Raw genomic sequence first — 17,643 nt, 5'->3', positions numbered from 1 at the left:
TAGGAAGGCAAGAACAAAACTGCTTCACTGTCTGCCAAGACTGACCCAAGCACGTGCCCTCCAGAGCTGTAGGCGGCCCTCTTAGAACCAGAAGCAAACCAGCCTCAGCATGAGGCCAAGCACACGAAAAGCAGATTGGAGTGACAGCAAGAAACTGGGTCCTGGATGACATCACTGAGACTCTGGATCAAGACTCACCTGAAGTTACCTGACTTTTCAATGATATGAGCCAATGAAATCCCCTTAATGTTTAATCCAACTTAAATCAGAGATTCTGCTACTTGCAACCAGAAGCATCATAACTGATTCTACTATGTAAGGTCCTTCATACAGGACCTGGCCCACGGCAAGTTCTCTATAAGTGTGCTATTGTGACTTTGCCAAACTTTTCTCCTGCTGTTCACCAAGGTCAACGGTGAGAATTTGGAGGTTCATCCAGATGCCCAGAGATAAGCACTCTTGTATTAAGCTTACAACCAGGTCCAATTTCATGTCCCTGGGATAGCAAGTGACAAACAATTTTGATGAAGACCCTAAAGTCAGTGCACACAATGAGCATTGATGAGGAACTGAGGGTGTGCTGGAATAGTACAAAAGAAGAGCAAGGCACTGTCACCTGTGGAGGAGTTTATCATCTAAACTCGAAGGCAAGATCAAGACCCACAAAACAGTAAAGCAACTATTTGCCTAGTGAGATGATTTAAGTAAAAGCTTACAAGAGCTCAAGGAAAAAAGACAAGAAATCCCAGCAGCTTTCTGCTTTCTCTTGGTTCCCTCTGCATCTACCCAGATCCAAATGCACTCCCCTAAGAATGAATGCAGGGCCCACATGTGAGAGCCTAGCAGCAGCCCTGCTCTTGCAAACCCCAGAGATCCGGCTACCTAATAACATACATATTCCATGCGCATGGCCAGAGACCCAGATAAAGTTCAGGTCATGGGCACGAAGCCGGCTAAGCTATTCAAGGTGTCCAGTCGTTCACTTTCCCCAGTTTATTTTCTTCTCCCTCTTTCTGCCCCCCCAGTGCAATAGATGTGATGTATGAAATAATTATCATTCAGAACCCCAAGGGCAGGTGGGGAGCTTCAAATCCAGAGAAAGCAAAATGTAAGCGATGCAAAAAGAGATCAAGATACATGAATATTCATCTTCTCCCTTCTGATGGAAACCAGGTTTGGGGGCAGGGTCATGGAGCTCCACTTCCTCTGAATTCCTTGGAGCACTCCTGGTGGAATTCTATTTTTTAACCGAACAGAGAGTGTGGTTGCTGCCTCCAGGAACTGGTGGTTACACAGGTACATATCCAGGTAAAAATGCTCCAAGCTGTACACTAAGATCTGCGCAATCCCTGTCTGAATGTCAGACTCCAGCTAAAAAACCTAAATTCAAACACCGGCAGAGTCCTCCCCTCCTCATCCACATTGCAAGTGTGACATTCTCAGGGGAGCCTTCCTGTCTTCAGCACCTTTGCCTCACCTCATACACAGCCCTGACACGGCTCCTGGACCTACCCTAAGCCCTGAAGTCCAAGAGTCCAGACAGGGCTATGTGCTCCCTGAAAGACAAAGCTGGGCTCCTTCATTCCTGGATCCCCAGCTCTGCACACAGGGCCAGGCCTGCAGTCAGCACTCAATGATAGATGGCAGGAATACCTTCAAATGGACCATGACTCTTGCCCAAGGTCCTGAGGTCCTACCTCCTGGGACACCCGCGTGACCCTGGGCAGCTGTAGTCTCAGCCTCTGAGGCACACCTAGCCTTCTGGGCTGCTGCAAGGCTTCATCAGCTCAGGTGCAGAGCAGCTAGCTCAGAACACGGTCGGTTGTGAGGCCTTGACAAGTGGCAGCTCCCTGGCCCCATCCCTCACAGCATGTTGAAAACTTCCCCAGGGTCCAATTAACAGCGCTGGACTGGGATAAACCAACCAACCCCTGGATGCACATGCCCATACACATGGAGCCTCATCAAAGAAGTCAAAGCAAGCCCAGCTCAAAAACAAGTATCTGCACTCAAAGCAGACAGAATGGGAGCAACAGGTAAAGCCCACTGAGGCATCCAACCCAACGTATCCTGGCCGGCAACTGGTGCCAAGGAGATGCAGACCGGGCTCACGTGGCAACTCAAGTGTGCACAGAAGGGTTAATTAGCAGTAAAGAGACTTGGCAATTCACCTCTGTGCTGTTATTTCCCCGTGTGCAGGAAAAACTATGACCGCTCTGTTCTAAGACAGGATATTTGCGTTTGAGCTAAAATTGCCACCTCCATCTGATGTGCCACGGTTCTGGACATCACAGCACAATGAGGAACTTGGCTCTCCTGGGGATGGCTGGTGCCTGGCCTGACAGAGGCCCCTTCACATGGCAAATGAAAGGAGCTGGGTGGGGTAAGGTGGGATGGGGAATAAGAGAACAAATTTGTCATTTTATCAAACACAGGAGAAGACTGTCTGGCAGGAAGCTGCCACCCAACACTTAGACACACACGGAGCACACAAAATACTCTTTCTTTTCTGCGGAAGTTGGGCATAAGACTTCTCAGGAGCCCGGGCCAAGCCTCAGGCAAGCAAGGCCGGGGTGAGGGCAGACAGGTTAACTTTGCAAGTCCACCCCAGGGCTTCCATATGCTGTGGCAGCCCAGGCAGGGACAGCTGTCTCCTCTGCTTGGAGCCTGGGACCTGGTGAAGGTGGCCTGATGTCTGGCTTCCAGAAATATCTCAATGCCCTCAGAGCCCAAGGAGCCACAGACAAGAAAGAGACAGTGCATGAAATGTACAGTTAACAGGTGTGGACTCTTAGCCAATTCATTAGCAAGAATTTGTTGAATGACCATTTGTTCACTCATTCACCCAGTGTTTCCCAAGGACCTGCCTTATGCCACACTGCTGGCTTGGGGCAGGGGATACAGAGATAAAAGAAGAAGAGGCAGCTTACATTTAGGAGCTTACAACCTAGCTGGAGAGCCAGGCAAGGGAAGCTAGGTGGAATTCTCGGGAGTCATCTACATCCCCACCTAACACAGTGCTTTGGTAAGATGTGCTCAAAGGTGGGGTTTACTCTATCGACATTTGCTAAATGACATCATTTCAGATGGAGACATAATTAAAATGGTGGGCACATCTATTGAGTATTTCTTATGGGTTAGACAGAACTATCTCTGTGGTCCTCATCCCATCGGGAAGAGAAACCGAGGCTGGGGGAGGATGGCCAACTTGTCCAAGATGACACAGCTCCTCGGTGGTGGAGGCGAGAGCTGAACCCAGGTCTTTGTGCCCCCAAGTCCATGCCCTTGCCCCCACTCACCAGCAGAGGAAGGACAGCCTGCGTCCACCCCTCATCCAGTGCCACTATGACCAATACTCTTGGTATTCTCTTCATAGCCTGGCCCAGTGTGGGACAAATTGCCAGTGAGTAAAATATTTGTTTAACTGAATGACTGTGGCAAAACAAATTTGAGATTAGAGCAGGTGGAAGGTAGGAAAGAAGTTCAATCTGGGAAGTCTTCCAGGAGGAGATCAGTGTGCAGACAAATGCTTTTGGTGCCTCACAACACATAATCCCCAGGAGAGGAAAAAGTCTAAGGACAAATACCAGATGTTATGTAAACCTTAAAGCCAGTGCCCGGCCTGCCCCCGCGTATCAGAGAAGTACATATTCCTTAACGCGTGAAACTGGTAGCCAGGAGCTAGGATGGACACATCTTCTTTGCCCTTATGCTCCAAAAGGCGCCTGTGGCCCACCGAGCACTCACTCCAGTCCCCTGTGAGTATTCCAGCCCCAGGATGGTGGATGGAGGGGTGCATGGAAAGACTGCCCACCCGGCTCTGTGCAGTCTTGCCCCTTGACTCAAAAGCCTCTTTGCAGACCCTCCACCTTCTGAAGGAAGTGACTTCCATGCCTTCCAGCACTTGACACCCTTTCTGTTCCCTTTGCTCCTGTTCATGTCTGCCTGAGGCTGTGGAAGGGGGTTGGTGTGGGGAAACAACAGTTAGGAGCAAAGGCAAAGCTCTTCCAAAGCATGGGTGATTGGTGGAGCTGCAAGCAAGGACCTGATTGCCTAATCCAACCTTCATGTTACAGATGGGCAAACTGAGGCCCACAGAAACAACCCTATAAAGTAAGGTCTCTTATATTCCAAAATTATTCCTTTCCCATCCTCCCACCCCTTTCCATCCCTTCTCTTCCTTCCTATAGTAGCACAGAGGGCAGGGGAATGGTGTAAAGGTAGAGGGAAGGAGCATTTTTGGATGCCATTTTTTCTTTCATACTAAATTTTGTCTCCATATTTTGTGTCCCAAGGGAAACAGACATGCCTTACTGTCCTCTCATCTTGGTACTTACTGTGGCCCCTGACTTCCACACTTCCCACCAGCAGCCTCCTCCTCCTCTCCATAGCATCCTCACTGTGGCTACTGATGGAGAGGCATCTACAGTTAAGTCCACCTTGTCATCACCAGTGCCATTTATGGAGCACTTCCAAAAGGCTGTGTATTCATCTTGATCATCTATCTCAGTTAGCCCTCCCAAAAACTCAATGTGGTGGGTATTTTCAGTATTTGCATTTTACCAGTATATGACACCAGCTTGGTGAGGTTCAGTAAATTGTTCAAAAGCACCAAGCTTATGAAAGGAAAAGCTGGGATTTAAAACTATCTTTGTTCAATGCCAAAGCTAGGCTATCAAGTCCACAAGACTGAATTTAAGAGACCATAGTTAATATTCAAAATGACAGCTGTCCCTTTGTGGTGGGAAGTTGGGGGAGGAGTACACCTTTATTCCAATGCCTCCAAAACTCAAAACGTTTCTGGAACTTTTCTTTGGAAATTGCTCACAAATTGACAAACCACCTAAAACTTCCAGATTTAACACTTCATAATTACATATTTATAAGACCAGAGATCCCTTATCCATTGGCTTCCTCTCTTATTCATGCCACCTGCCTGCAAACTACTTCTGATGCTTTCCTAAAATCAAGGTGAGTTTCCAATGCTGAGAGATGTCACCCAGGACAGCATTAAAAAGAATGAAATCAGCACTATCAAGGCTGTCCCCAAGAAGACTCCCTCATCGTTCAAATAAGGATGAAATCATTCATCCTTTCAATCCTGCATTTGTTCAAAGAGTGTTTTGTGATGTTGGACACTGTCATAGGTTGCTAAGGAACATGATGAGCATAAAAGGGTCCCTGTCCTCAAAGAGGCCTCAGCCACTGGGCAGCCGGTCATAAGCATGGGTTCAACGTTGCAGGCAGCCTGTGGCAAGTACTCAACAGACACACGCACTAGATAGACATTGCAGATACAAAGCTGGAGAGGACACTGTTCCAGACCTCAGAAAGTCTACCTTCCAGCAGGGGAGATGGCCATGTGATCGTGTGTGAACCTCTCTGAAGTCAGTGGACTGGAGGAGGGCATAATAGAAGAGAGGGTGACCCTCTACTGTCATGGTCCACATTAGAAAAAAAGTCACGGTCTCCCAGAGGAGACCAGATTGAAATAATAATAAGAGCTAAAACGTATACAGAGCTTACTCTGTATATGTCACTACTCTAAGCATTGTATACTTCTTATCCTCCAAACAGCTTCACGAAGCAGCTCCCATTACCAGTTCCTCTTTTTGTTTTTTTGTTTTGTTTTGAGGTACCAGAGGTCAGAGATTGAACGCAGGACCTCATATGTGGGGAGCCAGTGCTCAACCACCAAGCCATATCAGCTTCCCTGAGTTGATTTTTTTTTTAAGATCAATTTTTATTTATATATTCCCCCCCCTTGTGGCTTGCCCCTTTTCTTTTTGCTGTCTCTTCTCTGTGTCCATTTGCTGCATGTTTTTTCTGTATCTGCTTGTCTCCCTTTTGCTGTCATCTTTTTTTTTTAAGGATTTACTTATTTATTTATTTCTCTCCCCTTCCCCCTTGCCTGGGTTGTCTGTTCTCTGTGTCTATTTACTGCGTGTTCTTCTTTGCCTGCTTCTGTTGTTGTCAGTGGAATGGAAATCTGTGTTTCTTTTTGTTGCGTCATCTTGTGTCAGCTCTCCGTGTGTGCGGCAACATTCCTGGGCAGGCTGCACTTTCTTTCGCACTGGGCGGCTCTCCTTACAGGGTGCACTCCTTGCGTGTGGGGTTCCCTACGCAGGGGACACCCCTTCGTGGCACGGCACTCCTTGTGTGCATCAGCACTGCTCATGGGCCAGCTCCACACGGGTCAAGGAGGCCCAGGATTTGAACCGTGGACCTCCCATGTGGTAGACAGACACCCTAAGCACTGGGCCAAGTTTGCTTCCCCTCTGTTGCATCATCTTGCTGCATAAGCTCTCCATGGCACATGGGCCATCAGCTCTCCTCTGCACATGCACCAGCTTTGTCTTCACAAGGAGGTCTTAGGACTTGAACCCTTGACTCCCATATGGTAGATGGGAGCCCAACTAATTGAGCCACAGCCGCTTACCCCGAGTTGATTTTTTTGCTTGTTTTGCTTGTTGTTTTTGTTTTTTCAGGAAGCACCAGGAACCGTATCTGGAACTTCCCACAGTGGGAGGTGGGTGTTCAACAGCTTGACCCACATCTGTTCCCACCAGTTCCTCCTTTCAAGTGAGTACATGGAAGACCCAAGAAGTTAACTTGCCCAAGGTCTACAAGTCAGCAAGTAGCAGAACTGTGGTCTGAGGCCAAGTTGTCCAGCTCAAAGGGCAGGCTCTTGATGACTACACTGGACTGCATAGAACAAGAAAAGCTCATTCGGACACCTACAATCTGGTCCATTGGATTTGAGAAAAAAGCCACATTGCTCATGTTGTTACTCACCTTCAATCCCATTTTCTCACCAGTGAACTCCTGAACTCTCCTTAAATATGAAATCTGAACTGAGCGGAATGGGCTTTGGGGATGCACCATGGGGAGAAAGATGAGGGACCCAGGAAGCAGCCTCTGTCATCCAGCCCACTTATGCTCCTCGTGTTCCAGGCGAAGAGCCACTCAAGGTAATATTCAAAGCAGGAAAGAGCTGAGCAGCAGACGGTGCTTTCAAATCCTAAGGATGAGTGCGGGCCACCACTTTCAGCTCAAAGCCCTTTAACGACACCAGGGAGGGCAAGGGCAACGTCATCTTGGGACAGCGAAGATGCCTTTGTTCTCTACGGCACGCAGAGAGAGGAGGAGGTTAAGCCCCTTCGTCCCTTTGCTCCTCAGGTGTTTAAGAAGTGGAGTAGCTTCAAGCTGAAAGCAGGGACCAAAAGTGGCAGAGCAGAGGGAACCCCAGAGCAGAGGGGCAGGGAACAAGAAATAACACTCTGGAAACGTATGCACCTTGGACAAACAACATAAGCACCTTTTGCTCACCTATAAAATGGGGATAATAATAATAATACTTACCACACAGAGGATTAAGAATGTGTGTTGCATAAAGTCAGATCTGTAACCTGGTAGATACCAGCAAATATTCAGTTTCACTATTTAGGCCATGGTAATTATTAATTAGGGCAGACCCAGCTATGGACGGACAACCGGAGACCTCACCCAGATTCTTACTCAGCCTGGGACTCTGCAATCCAGGTACTACAGAAACTGGCTTGAGGTCCTCCAAACCCATTTCTGATTCCTGGGCACACTCCTACATTTCTCAGCATCTATTGCAGGTGCCTGAATTCTGGCCAGTGCACTGTGTGGGCAGAAGGGATGTGAACGACTGCCAGGCTTTGCTCCACAAAAACTACCCCTCACGGTCCCTCCTTCTCACTCCCCATCTGCCAGGCTGATGCAGAGGATCTAGCAGAGGTCTTCAGAGCCCCTGGGAGATGGCAGATCCACAGGAGCCGAGGCCCCGGAATGACTGTGTGGAGCATGTCCCTCCACCCCTACCAGCAATGGTACTTTATATGAATAATATCTAAATTCTATTGCATTTGGTCACTGACATGTTAGGGTTGTTGTTGCAGCAGCCGGTCTAACCTGAATGCTACACACAGCTAACCGAGCCTCAAGTTGAACTGGTAGGTGCTTCCATGACCACCACATGCACTGCAGAGACTAGACAGCATAATGTCCAAGAAAGAAAGGATAGGATGCAACTGGCTAGGACTGGTGAGCATGAGGAAGGGCCAGCGGCAACTCACGAGACACCACGGGAGGACCAGTAGCCTACGGGAGAAGTGGGCCAGCCCAGCAGCGGAACTGCCTGTGCTCACGGTCAGCCACTGGTTCTTCAGGAGGGCAGTGTGGTGCTGTGGGGAGAGCAGGGGCTTTGAGGCTTAGCAGACCAGAGCCCATATCTGCCAGTGACTATCTCAGAAAGTGGCGGAACCTCTCTGGTCTTCAGTGTCCTTGTCTGGGAAGTGTAGATACCAATGCCTGCCTCTGGGTTCGGTGGCATCTGGTACCGTGAAATTAGCTGTGATGGGAGCAGTTGCTCCCCGGAAACTGGCAAATGCTACTACCTGGGACATTTTTCCCTGGAAGGCCAGTTGTTATCCAGTGACCAGCACACCACAGAAATGGCATCAGCTAAGTGGTAGGGGAGAGGGAACACAAGGGAAGAGAATCCCCGCAGCATGCAGAGCATGTGTGAAGGTCCAGGGGTATAAGAACAAAAGGTGTGATAAAATGAAAGAAGCCCAGGGGGCTGAGGGTGGAGAGCTTGGGAAGAGAGGCCAAGAGACACTGAGACAGAGGGCATGAGATGGCTCTTGGGGAAGGAGTTCACTAAAGAGTGGCTCTTTGTTCAAATTACCTATGGCTGGGTAACAAATCACCCTAAAACAAAGAGGTTTTTTTTTTTAAGATTTATTTATTTTATTTATTTCTCTCCCCTTCCCCCCCCCACCCCAGTTGTCTGTTCTCTGTGTCTATTTGCTGCATCTTATTTGCCCGCTTCTGTTGTTGTCAGTGGCACGGGAATCTGTGTTTCTTTTTGTTGTGTCATCTTGTTGCGTCAGCTCTCCGTGTGTGCGGCGCCATTCCTGGGCAGGCTGCACTTTCTTTCACACTGGGTGACTCTCCTTATGGGGCGCACTCCTTGCACGTGGGGCTCCCCTACGCCGGGGATACCCCTTCGTGGCAGGGCACTCCTTGTGTGCATCAGCACTGCGCATGGGCCAGCTCCACATGGGTCAAGGAGGTCCGGGTTTGAACTGGAAACCTCTCATGTGGTAGACTAACGCCCTAACCACTGGGCCAAGTCCGCAGCCCAAAGTGGCTTAAAATGATCACTTTATTTTGTTCATGATTTTTAAGTCAAAAATTCAGGAAGGGATCAGCTGGTCGGTTCATCTCTGATCTATCTGATGTCAGTTGGGGTTCAAGGATCTGCTTCTAAAACGGTGTCTTTACTCACATGCTGGGGGCCTGTATCTCTCTCTCTCTCTCTGTCTATCTTCATGTAGTAGCTCACCTTCCAGTGCCTTTCCAGGTGGCCCACTCTTGTCACAACAAGGTAAGCTCAGGCATCTTACATGGTGGCTAGCTGCTCCAGGAGCAGGCATTGCAAGGCTCTTCTTCCTACCCAGCTTCAGAATTCCCGCTCCTCACTTCCCCCATGCCCCCATGGTTACCAGCTACGACAGAGCCAGCCCGACTCAAAGGAGGGTTCTGCCCCTAGATGTGAACACCAGGAGCCAAACACATGGAGAGGCTTCTTTGGAGACTGGCTATGGCACTGCTAGTGAGCAGCCGATGCTCCCTGGCCACACTCCAGGCACAGCAGGAGATCAGAAAAGAAAAAGACCAAAACCAAAGAAAGACCGCTGCTGTCCACAGGGAGCTTGCAGCCAAAGAGGCGAGGTGCTGGCCACATAAACAGCAGTGCAGCCTCAGATGGATGATGACCACACGAGACATCGAAACAGAGTGGGGAGTCGCCAAAAAGAGCATGGGACAGACCTCTAACTAGGGCGGATGGAGACTTCCCAGGAAGGTGGTATCTGAGCTGAGCCATGAGTGACAGGGTGAGGCCAGCTGGAGGGCTGGAAAGGGGAGCAGTGGACCAACTCTGAGGCCACCCCAGCCTTCCACCACATCTGGACCGCATGTGTCCGAATGTGGCCATCGCCATGTTCCCCACCATTGGGGATGTTGCTCAAGTCTGGAGCACTCCTCCGTCATGGGCAGGGGGCTGGAGAGCACAGCAGCTGCTGAGTGTGACAGCTCCCCGCCGGGCTGGTGATGCTGCCCCACGCTCCGGCACTCAGGGAGGGGCCGGGGACAGCAGACCTGCTCACGCTGGTCTGACCTCACCCAAACCAGCAGGCCCCATGGCCAGCAGAAAGGCTGGAGACGCAGCTCCCTCACAGCAACCTGCCGGCCTCGGAGGCACGGCCAGGCTAGTAGGTCCCCCAGATACACTGCCAGGGCCACACAAGGCAGACCCAGTGGTGACGGCCATTTTCCATGCGTGCAGGATGCTCTGCTGACAAACACCTGGGACAGCAGAGGGCGTGGGAGGGAGCTAAAAATAGCACCGCTGGCAGCAGAGAAGCATCTTCTAAGTCCCCGGGGTCCTGTTATGCCTCGCCAGGGGCCTCTGGGATACACATGGGCTGGCATGCGAGCATTCTCCCTTCTCAACACCACAGGCATGGGGGCCTGGGAGGGCTCGTCCAGCACACCAGGAGGTCCGCCCAGGGCTCCCAAGTCCTCGTGGAAACAGCCCTGGGGGCTGGGCTTGGAGGTGGGCAGGCTGGGGTGGTCTTCACACCGCTCACCCCAGGGCCCTCTCTAGCCACCCCCTCTCTGAGCGATTCTCGATGTTCTCTGCCATTTCCGGGCAGCCAGGCTTCATGAAGACCTGCTCACTGCCCACTTCACCACCTGTTGCCAAATATTTTGTGCCTGGGGCTCAGCAGGCACAGGCTGCCATGCCCAGTGGCCTCAGAAGAGATCCACCCCAGGCTACGGTGACAGGCTTCCAGGCTGTGAGTGGAGAGGGGCAAGGCAGGGTCCGTCTAAGGCAAGGGGACATGCACAGCCACTGAATGGGTTCCCGCCACCATCTGCCGAGTGTTCAGATTAAATTCTCTGTCCTGCTGATATCCAAAATACACGTCATTGATAATAGACCTGAGAATTCTGGGATTTTTTTTGCCTTTCATGGAATTTCCATTCATACAATAACAGAGTTTCAGAATTTGAGATATGAGTAGATCGCCTGTAGAAACAATAAGGCATCCTCCTGTGCTGGATGCTTAGACTCACGCTTTAATGATAATACTTTGCCCGTATGTCTCAAACTTTTCCATCAAAAGACACTTCTCAGCAGAGAAGGAACACAAACTTCCGGGGGGTGGCCCAGGCCACTCCTCCGTGCCCTCATGCACCAATGCCGATGACACTCACACACACACAAACCTCTCACAAACACATCTCTCTCAAGTGTGTACACATGTGCTTGAATTCTGCCTCCCACTCCTAAGGTATCTGTGTATGTGTTAACATTAAAAACCATGTTCTTCAACTCAAAAGAGAATCACTAAAGAAACAAAACAATTGAACAGTATATCAGAAGAGCTGGATATAATAGACATATATAGATCATTACACCCAAACACAGCAGGATATACATTTTTCTCAAGCACACATGGATCATTCTCCAAGATAGACCATATGCTAGGCCACAAAGAAAGGCTTAATGAATTCAGAAAGATCAAAATCATACAAAACAATATCTCTGACCACAGTGGAGTCAAGCTGGAAATTTGCAAGGGACAGAGGCCCAGACTTCACACTACAATTTGGAAATTAAACAGCACACTCTTAGAAAAACAGTGGGTCAAAGAGGAAATCTCAAAAGAAATCAAGGACTACCTTGAAACAAATGATAATGATAACACAACATACCAAAATTTATGGGATGCAGCAAAAGCGGTACTGAGAGGGAAATTTATAGCCATAAATTCATACATCAAAAAAGAAGAAAGAGCAAAAATTGAAGAACTAACTGCACTTTTGACGGAATTAGAAAAACAACAACAAAGTAACCCAACAGGAAGAAGAATGAAGGAAAAGCAAAGATAAGAGCAGAACTAAATGAAATAGAAAATAAGAAAGCAGTTGAAAAAATAAACAAGACCAAGAGCTGGTTTTTTGAGAAGATCAACAAAATTGGCAAACCTTTAGCGAGACTAACAAAGAAAAAAAGAGAAAAGATGCAAATACACAAAATAAGAAATGAGAAAGGTGATATCACCACTGACCCCACAGAAATAAAGACTATCATAAGAGGATACTTTGAAAAACTATATTCCAACAAAAATGACAATTTAGAGGAAATGGACAAATTCCTAGAAACACATAAGCAGCCCATATTGACGAAAGAAGAAATTGATGATCATAACAAACCAATCACAAGCAAAGAGATAGAATCAGTCATTAAAAATCTCCCGACTAAGAAGAGCCCAGGGCCAGATGGCTTCACAGGTGAATTCTACAAAACATTCCAGAAAGAACTAACACCAATCCTGTTGAAACGATTCCAAAAAATTGAAACAGAAGGAACATTGCCTAACTCCTTCTATGATGCCAACATTACCCTAGTACCAAAGCCAAACAAAGACACCACAAGAAAGGAAAATTACAGACCAATTTCTCTAATGAACCTAGACGCAAAAATACTTAACAAAATACTTGCTAATCATATTCAACAACACATTAAATAAATTATACACCATGACCAAGTGGGATTTATTCCAGGTATGCAAGGATGGTTCAACATAAGAAAATCAATCAATGTGATACACCATATAAACAGATTGAGAGAAAAAAACCACATGACTAAATCTATAGATGCAGAAAAGGCATTTGACAAAATACAGCACCCCTTCCTAATAAAAACACTCCAAAAGATCGGAATACAAGGAAACTTTTTGAACATGATAAAGAGTATATATGAAAAACCTAAAGCCAACATTGTTTACAATTGTGAAATCCTGAAATCCTTCCCTCTAAACTCAGGAACAAGACAAGGATGCCCATTGTCTCCACTCCTATTTAACATTGTCTTGGAAGTACTTGCTCGAGCACTGAGACAAGAATCAGATATAAAAGGCATTCAAATTGGAAGGGAAGAAGTCAAAATTTCATTATTTGCAGATGACATGATCCTATATATAGAAAACCCTGAGAGATCGACAACAAAGCTCCTAGAACTCATAAATGCGTTTAGCAAAGTCGCAGGTTATAAGATCAATGTGCAAAAATCAGTAGCATTTCTGTACACCAATAATGAGCAAGATCAGGAGGAAATAAAGAAACAAATACCATTCACAATAGTAAATAAAAAAATCAAATACTTAGGAATAAATTTAACTAAAGAGGTAAAAAACTTATACATCGAGAACTATACAAGACTGTTCAAGGAAATCAAAGAAGACCTAAATAAATGGAAGAATAGTCCCTGTTCATGGATAGGAAGACTGAATATTATTAAGATGTCTATCCTACCAAAACTGATCTACACATTCAATGCAATCCCAATAAAAATCAACACAGCCTTCTTTAAGGAACTAGAAAAACGAATTATGAAATTTATTTGGAAAGGAAAGAGGCCCCGAATAGCCAAAGACATATTGAAAAAGAAAAATGAAATAGGAGGAATCACACTTCCTGACTTCAAAACATACTACAAAGATACAATAGTGAAAACAGCATGGTACTGGCATAAGGAGAGACACACAGACCAATGGAATTGAATTGAAAGTTCAGATATAGAACCTCATGTATATAGCCATATAATATTCGATAAAGCCACCAAACCCTCTCAACTGGGAGAGAATGGCCTATTCAACAAATGGTGCCTGGAGAACTGGATAGCCATATGTAGAAGAATGAAAGAGGATTACCATCTCACACCTTATACAAAGATCAACTCAAGATGGATCAAAGACCTAAATATAAGAGCCAAGACCATAAAGACCTTAGAAAGCAATGTAGGGAAACATCTACAAGACCTTGTAATAGGAAATGGCTTCATGAATATCACACCAAAAGCACGAGCAGCAAAAGAACAAATAGATAAATGGGACTACCTCAAAATTGAAGCCTTCTGCACCTCAAAGGAGTTTGTCAAGAAAGTAAAAAGGGAAACCACACAATGGGAGAAAATATTTGGCAACCATATATCTGATAAGAGACTTATAACTTGCATATATAAAGAGCTCATATATCTTGAAAACAAAAAGATAAACAACCCATTTAAAAAATGGGAAAAAGATTTAAACAGACACTTCTCCAAAGAAGAAATACAAATGGCTAAAAAGCACATGAAAAAATGCTCCAAATCTCTAGGTATCAGGGAAATGCAAATCAAAACTACAATGAGATACCATCTTATTCCCATAAGATTGGTAGCCATGAAAAAAACAGTAGAATACAAATGCTGGAGAGGATGTGAAGAAAGGGGAACACTCATCCATTGCTGGTGGGAATGCAGAATGATACAACCATTCTGGAGGACAGTTTGGCGGTTTCTCAAAAAACTATCCATAGATTTGCTATATGACCCAGCAATACCACTGCTGGGTATATACCCAGCAGAACTGAAAACAAGGACACAAACCGATATATGTACACCAATGTTCATAGCAGCATTGTTCACTATCGCCAAAAGTTGGAATCAATCCAAATGTCCATCAACAGATGAGTGGATCAATAAAATGTGGTATATACACACAATGGAATACTACTCAGCTGTAAGAACCAATACACTACAATCGCACGTGATAACATGAATGAACCTTGAGAATCTTATGTTGAGTGAAGCAACCCAGGCATTGAAGGACAAATACTACATGACCTCAATGATATGAAATAAGTTAACTGCCTCAGAGAGCTAGAGTCTGGAAAAGTGGCTTACAGGAAATCGGGGGGTGGAGGAAGGATGTGAGTTAATGTCTGCAGGGGTGGAATCTGTGATGAGCTGGCGGTAAGTATGAGCACAAAGAAGGGACAAAATGGGGGCAAGGGGTTACCTTTGGGTGGGGTTTTCTGGGTTTGAGGAGGGCTGGGGATGGGCAGAGGGGTAATATTGTCCAAGAAATAGGGGGGAGGGAGGGGCAACATACAAACATGGGAGAGTGTCAGATGTTCGTTGAGAACAAAATGTTGAGTAAAACGTATCAAAGTATAAGTAGGAGGATTACCTGGTTAGGATGCACAGGGGGTATGGTCTGATGCAGGACGGACTCTGGAGGGAATAGCTGAAGGCTCATTTTGCCAAACTGGGTTCTACCATTGGGTGGGGTGGACCCATATCCTGGGGAAGACTAATGCCGTCAAATAGAGAGAACTGTATCTCTCGTGAGAAAGGATGGCTCCCAGGGCATTAGATTGGCAGGCATTGTGGGCCCTAAGGGGAGGGGAAAATGGATGTGGAATGGATGGAACAAAGGTAAATAAGGGGGCAAGAGAGGAGTTATGTGAGAGTACACGAGGATGAATATAAAACAGCTATTACACCAAAAACATATAGGGGACAACAGATTAATAATGAAAACCATAAGACAAAACATAGGATAACTAAAAAAAGTTAGAAAACTGTACAACCTAAAGTATGGACCACATAGTAAGCACAGATGTCACCTTGTTTGAAAACTATTGTTTCAGAATTTGTACATCAGTTTCAGGAAATATGATATGAATAAGTTAAAAGATTATTGCTGAGGAAGGGAAAAGATTTTATGGTGGATCTGAGGAAGTACTGTATATTGTATATATGAATTTCGGTGATCTAAGACTCTTCTGAAGCTGACATTTTGTTGGGATTCACTTTACGGGAAGTTTTGGATCGCAGAGTGGTTCAATAATGGCAGCGGAGGAATACTGATATGGGATGTTATTGACAGGATATATATGGTTGACAGGGAGTTATACAGGGCATATGCCCAGGGTATATGGTAATGTCTATATATACTCATAGTGGAAACAATTAAAAACAACAGCTCAGGGGGTACTGGGCTCCTGGCCGGGGGGTCACTGTTGTGGGCCCTGGGAGAGCAGTGGCAATCCTCCAGGTGCAACGACAAGAACCAGGAAGGAAGGAGGGCCCAACAGTGGGTTCTTGATACTAATGGCTACACTTTTGAGCCTATACACCTGCAATAAGAACAAGGCCTAGAGCAGCATTGTGCCTGGGGGTTTCCTCCTGACAGCCTTCATGTTACTCAAATGTGGCCACTCTCACAGCCAAACTCAGCATGTAGATGCGATGCATTCCCCCCAGCGTGGGACATGACACCCGGGGATGAGCCTCCCTGGCACCGAGGGATCACTACCACATACCAGCTGAAGATGCAACTAGAAAATGACCTTGAATTAAAGGTTCAATGCGGATCAGCAGAATATCCCTGTCTACATATAATAACACGACTTCAGGAAGCTGTTTTACCTAATTTAAGGGGGAAATGGAAAGGAGAAATGAGATTATAAGACTGTGAGTCTCTAAAAAAGAGTCTGGAGGTTGTCAGAAGGAATACCCCTATGTACAACTGAACAGAGTCTAAGAGACAGATAAGGTAGATACAACCCCAGGTATTGGTTCTTTTGAGGGATAAAGAGACCCACGGGTTCTATGGCCATGGCAGAAGGGATTCACTGCCATGACAGATGGCCCTTCTTTAGAGCTGGTGTTTCTGCGTGATGGAATTGGACTCAGAGGGATCTCTTTTCACAAGACTTGCATGCTACTTTATTGGAATTGTAGTAGGTGCTGGGTTTAAGATATATGTAGGGGATTTGAATCTCTGGACTGATAATATGACTCCCAGGCCCAGAGCCTCAACAGACTTCAGCTCCTACACTTTGATTTATTGGACTTACTCCACTCAGCTAACATGGAGTTGAAGAAGGTCAACCACCACAACATGGAGCCTAGAGTGTCTACAACTGGAAGTGGGAGAAGTGCAACCAGTACTGTGGTCACCCCTCAGGCTGAAGTGTGGCCCGGCGGGGGAGCGGCCGCGGCAGGCCAAGCCGCTGCCCCCATAATAGGGTGGCTGGTCGGACTCACCGCCACCCTTGAAGGAAGCTCGGCATGGGTGCAGAGTGCCCTCGGGTCTCCCCTTCTCGGCAGCCATGCTTCCACGGCCGCCCCTCCTCCCAGATGGCGCCACATGATGCCTATGGGGCGGCACCCTTCTTCTTCTTTCTCCCTGCGCAGGCACAGGGTGGAAAATTCCAGTCTGCCCTTTTCCCCTCCCCCGACAGCAGCAACAGCCAGGCGTGGGCGGGAAAATCCAGTCTGCCCTTTTCCCCTCCCCTGACAGCAGCAACAGCCAGGCGTGGGCGGGAAAATCCAGTCTGCCCTTTTCCCTCCCCCGACAGCAGCAACAGCCAGGTGTGGGCGGGAAACTCCAGTCTGCCCTCCACCCCAGCAACAGCAGCCACCAATCCCTAAACCCTGCCCCTTCCCCCAGCAACAGCGACAGCCAATCCCTAACCACCACCCCTCCCCCATCCAGTACCGCCCACTGACCTTTCGCCGGCAACCAATCAGAACAGGGCATGGCTTCGACCAATCAGCCTTCCCCAGCCCCTATAAAACTATTGCCTCTCCCTCAATAAAGTGCACTTTCGTGTTTACCTTGTCTCCGCGGTAGTTCTTCTGCCGTGCGCCCTCCAGTCCTGAGAGCCCCCGACAAGGGCCTGGCCTCCCTTGTCCCCAGTTCGTCT

This window comes from Dasypus novemcinctus, chromosome 6, assembly GCF_030445035.2.
Source record: "Dasypus novemcinctus isolate mDasNov1 chromosome 6, mDasNov1.1.hap2, whole genome shotgun sequence".
NCBI classification, from domain to species: domain Eukaryota; kingdom Metazoa; phylum Chordata; class Mammalia; order Cingulata; family Dasypodidae; genus Dasypus; species Dasypus novemcinctus.
Note: the sequence above shows the minus strand (reverse complement) of the source record.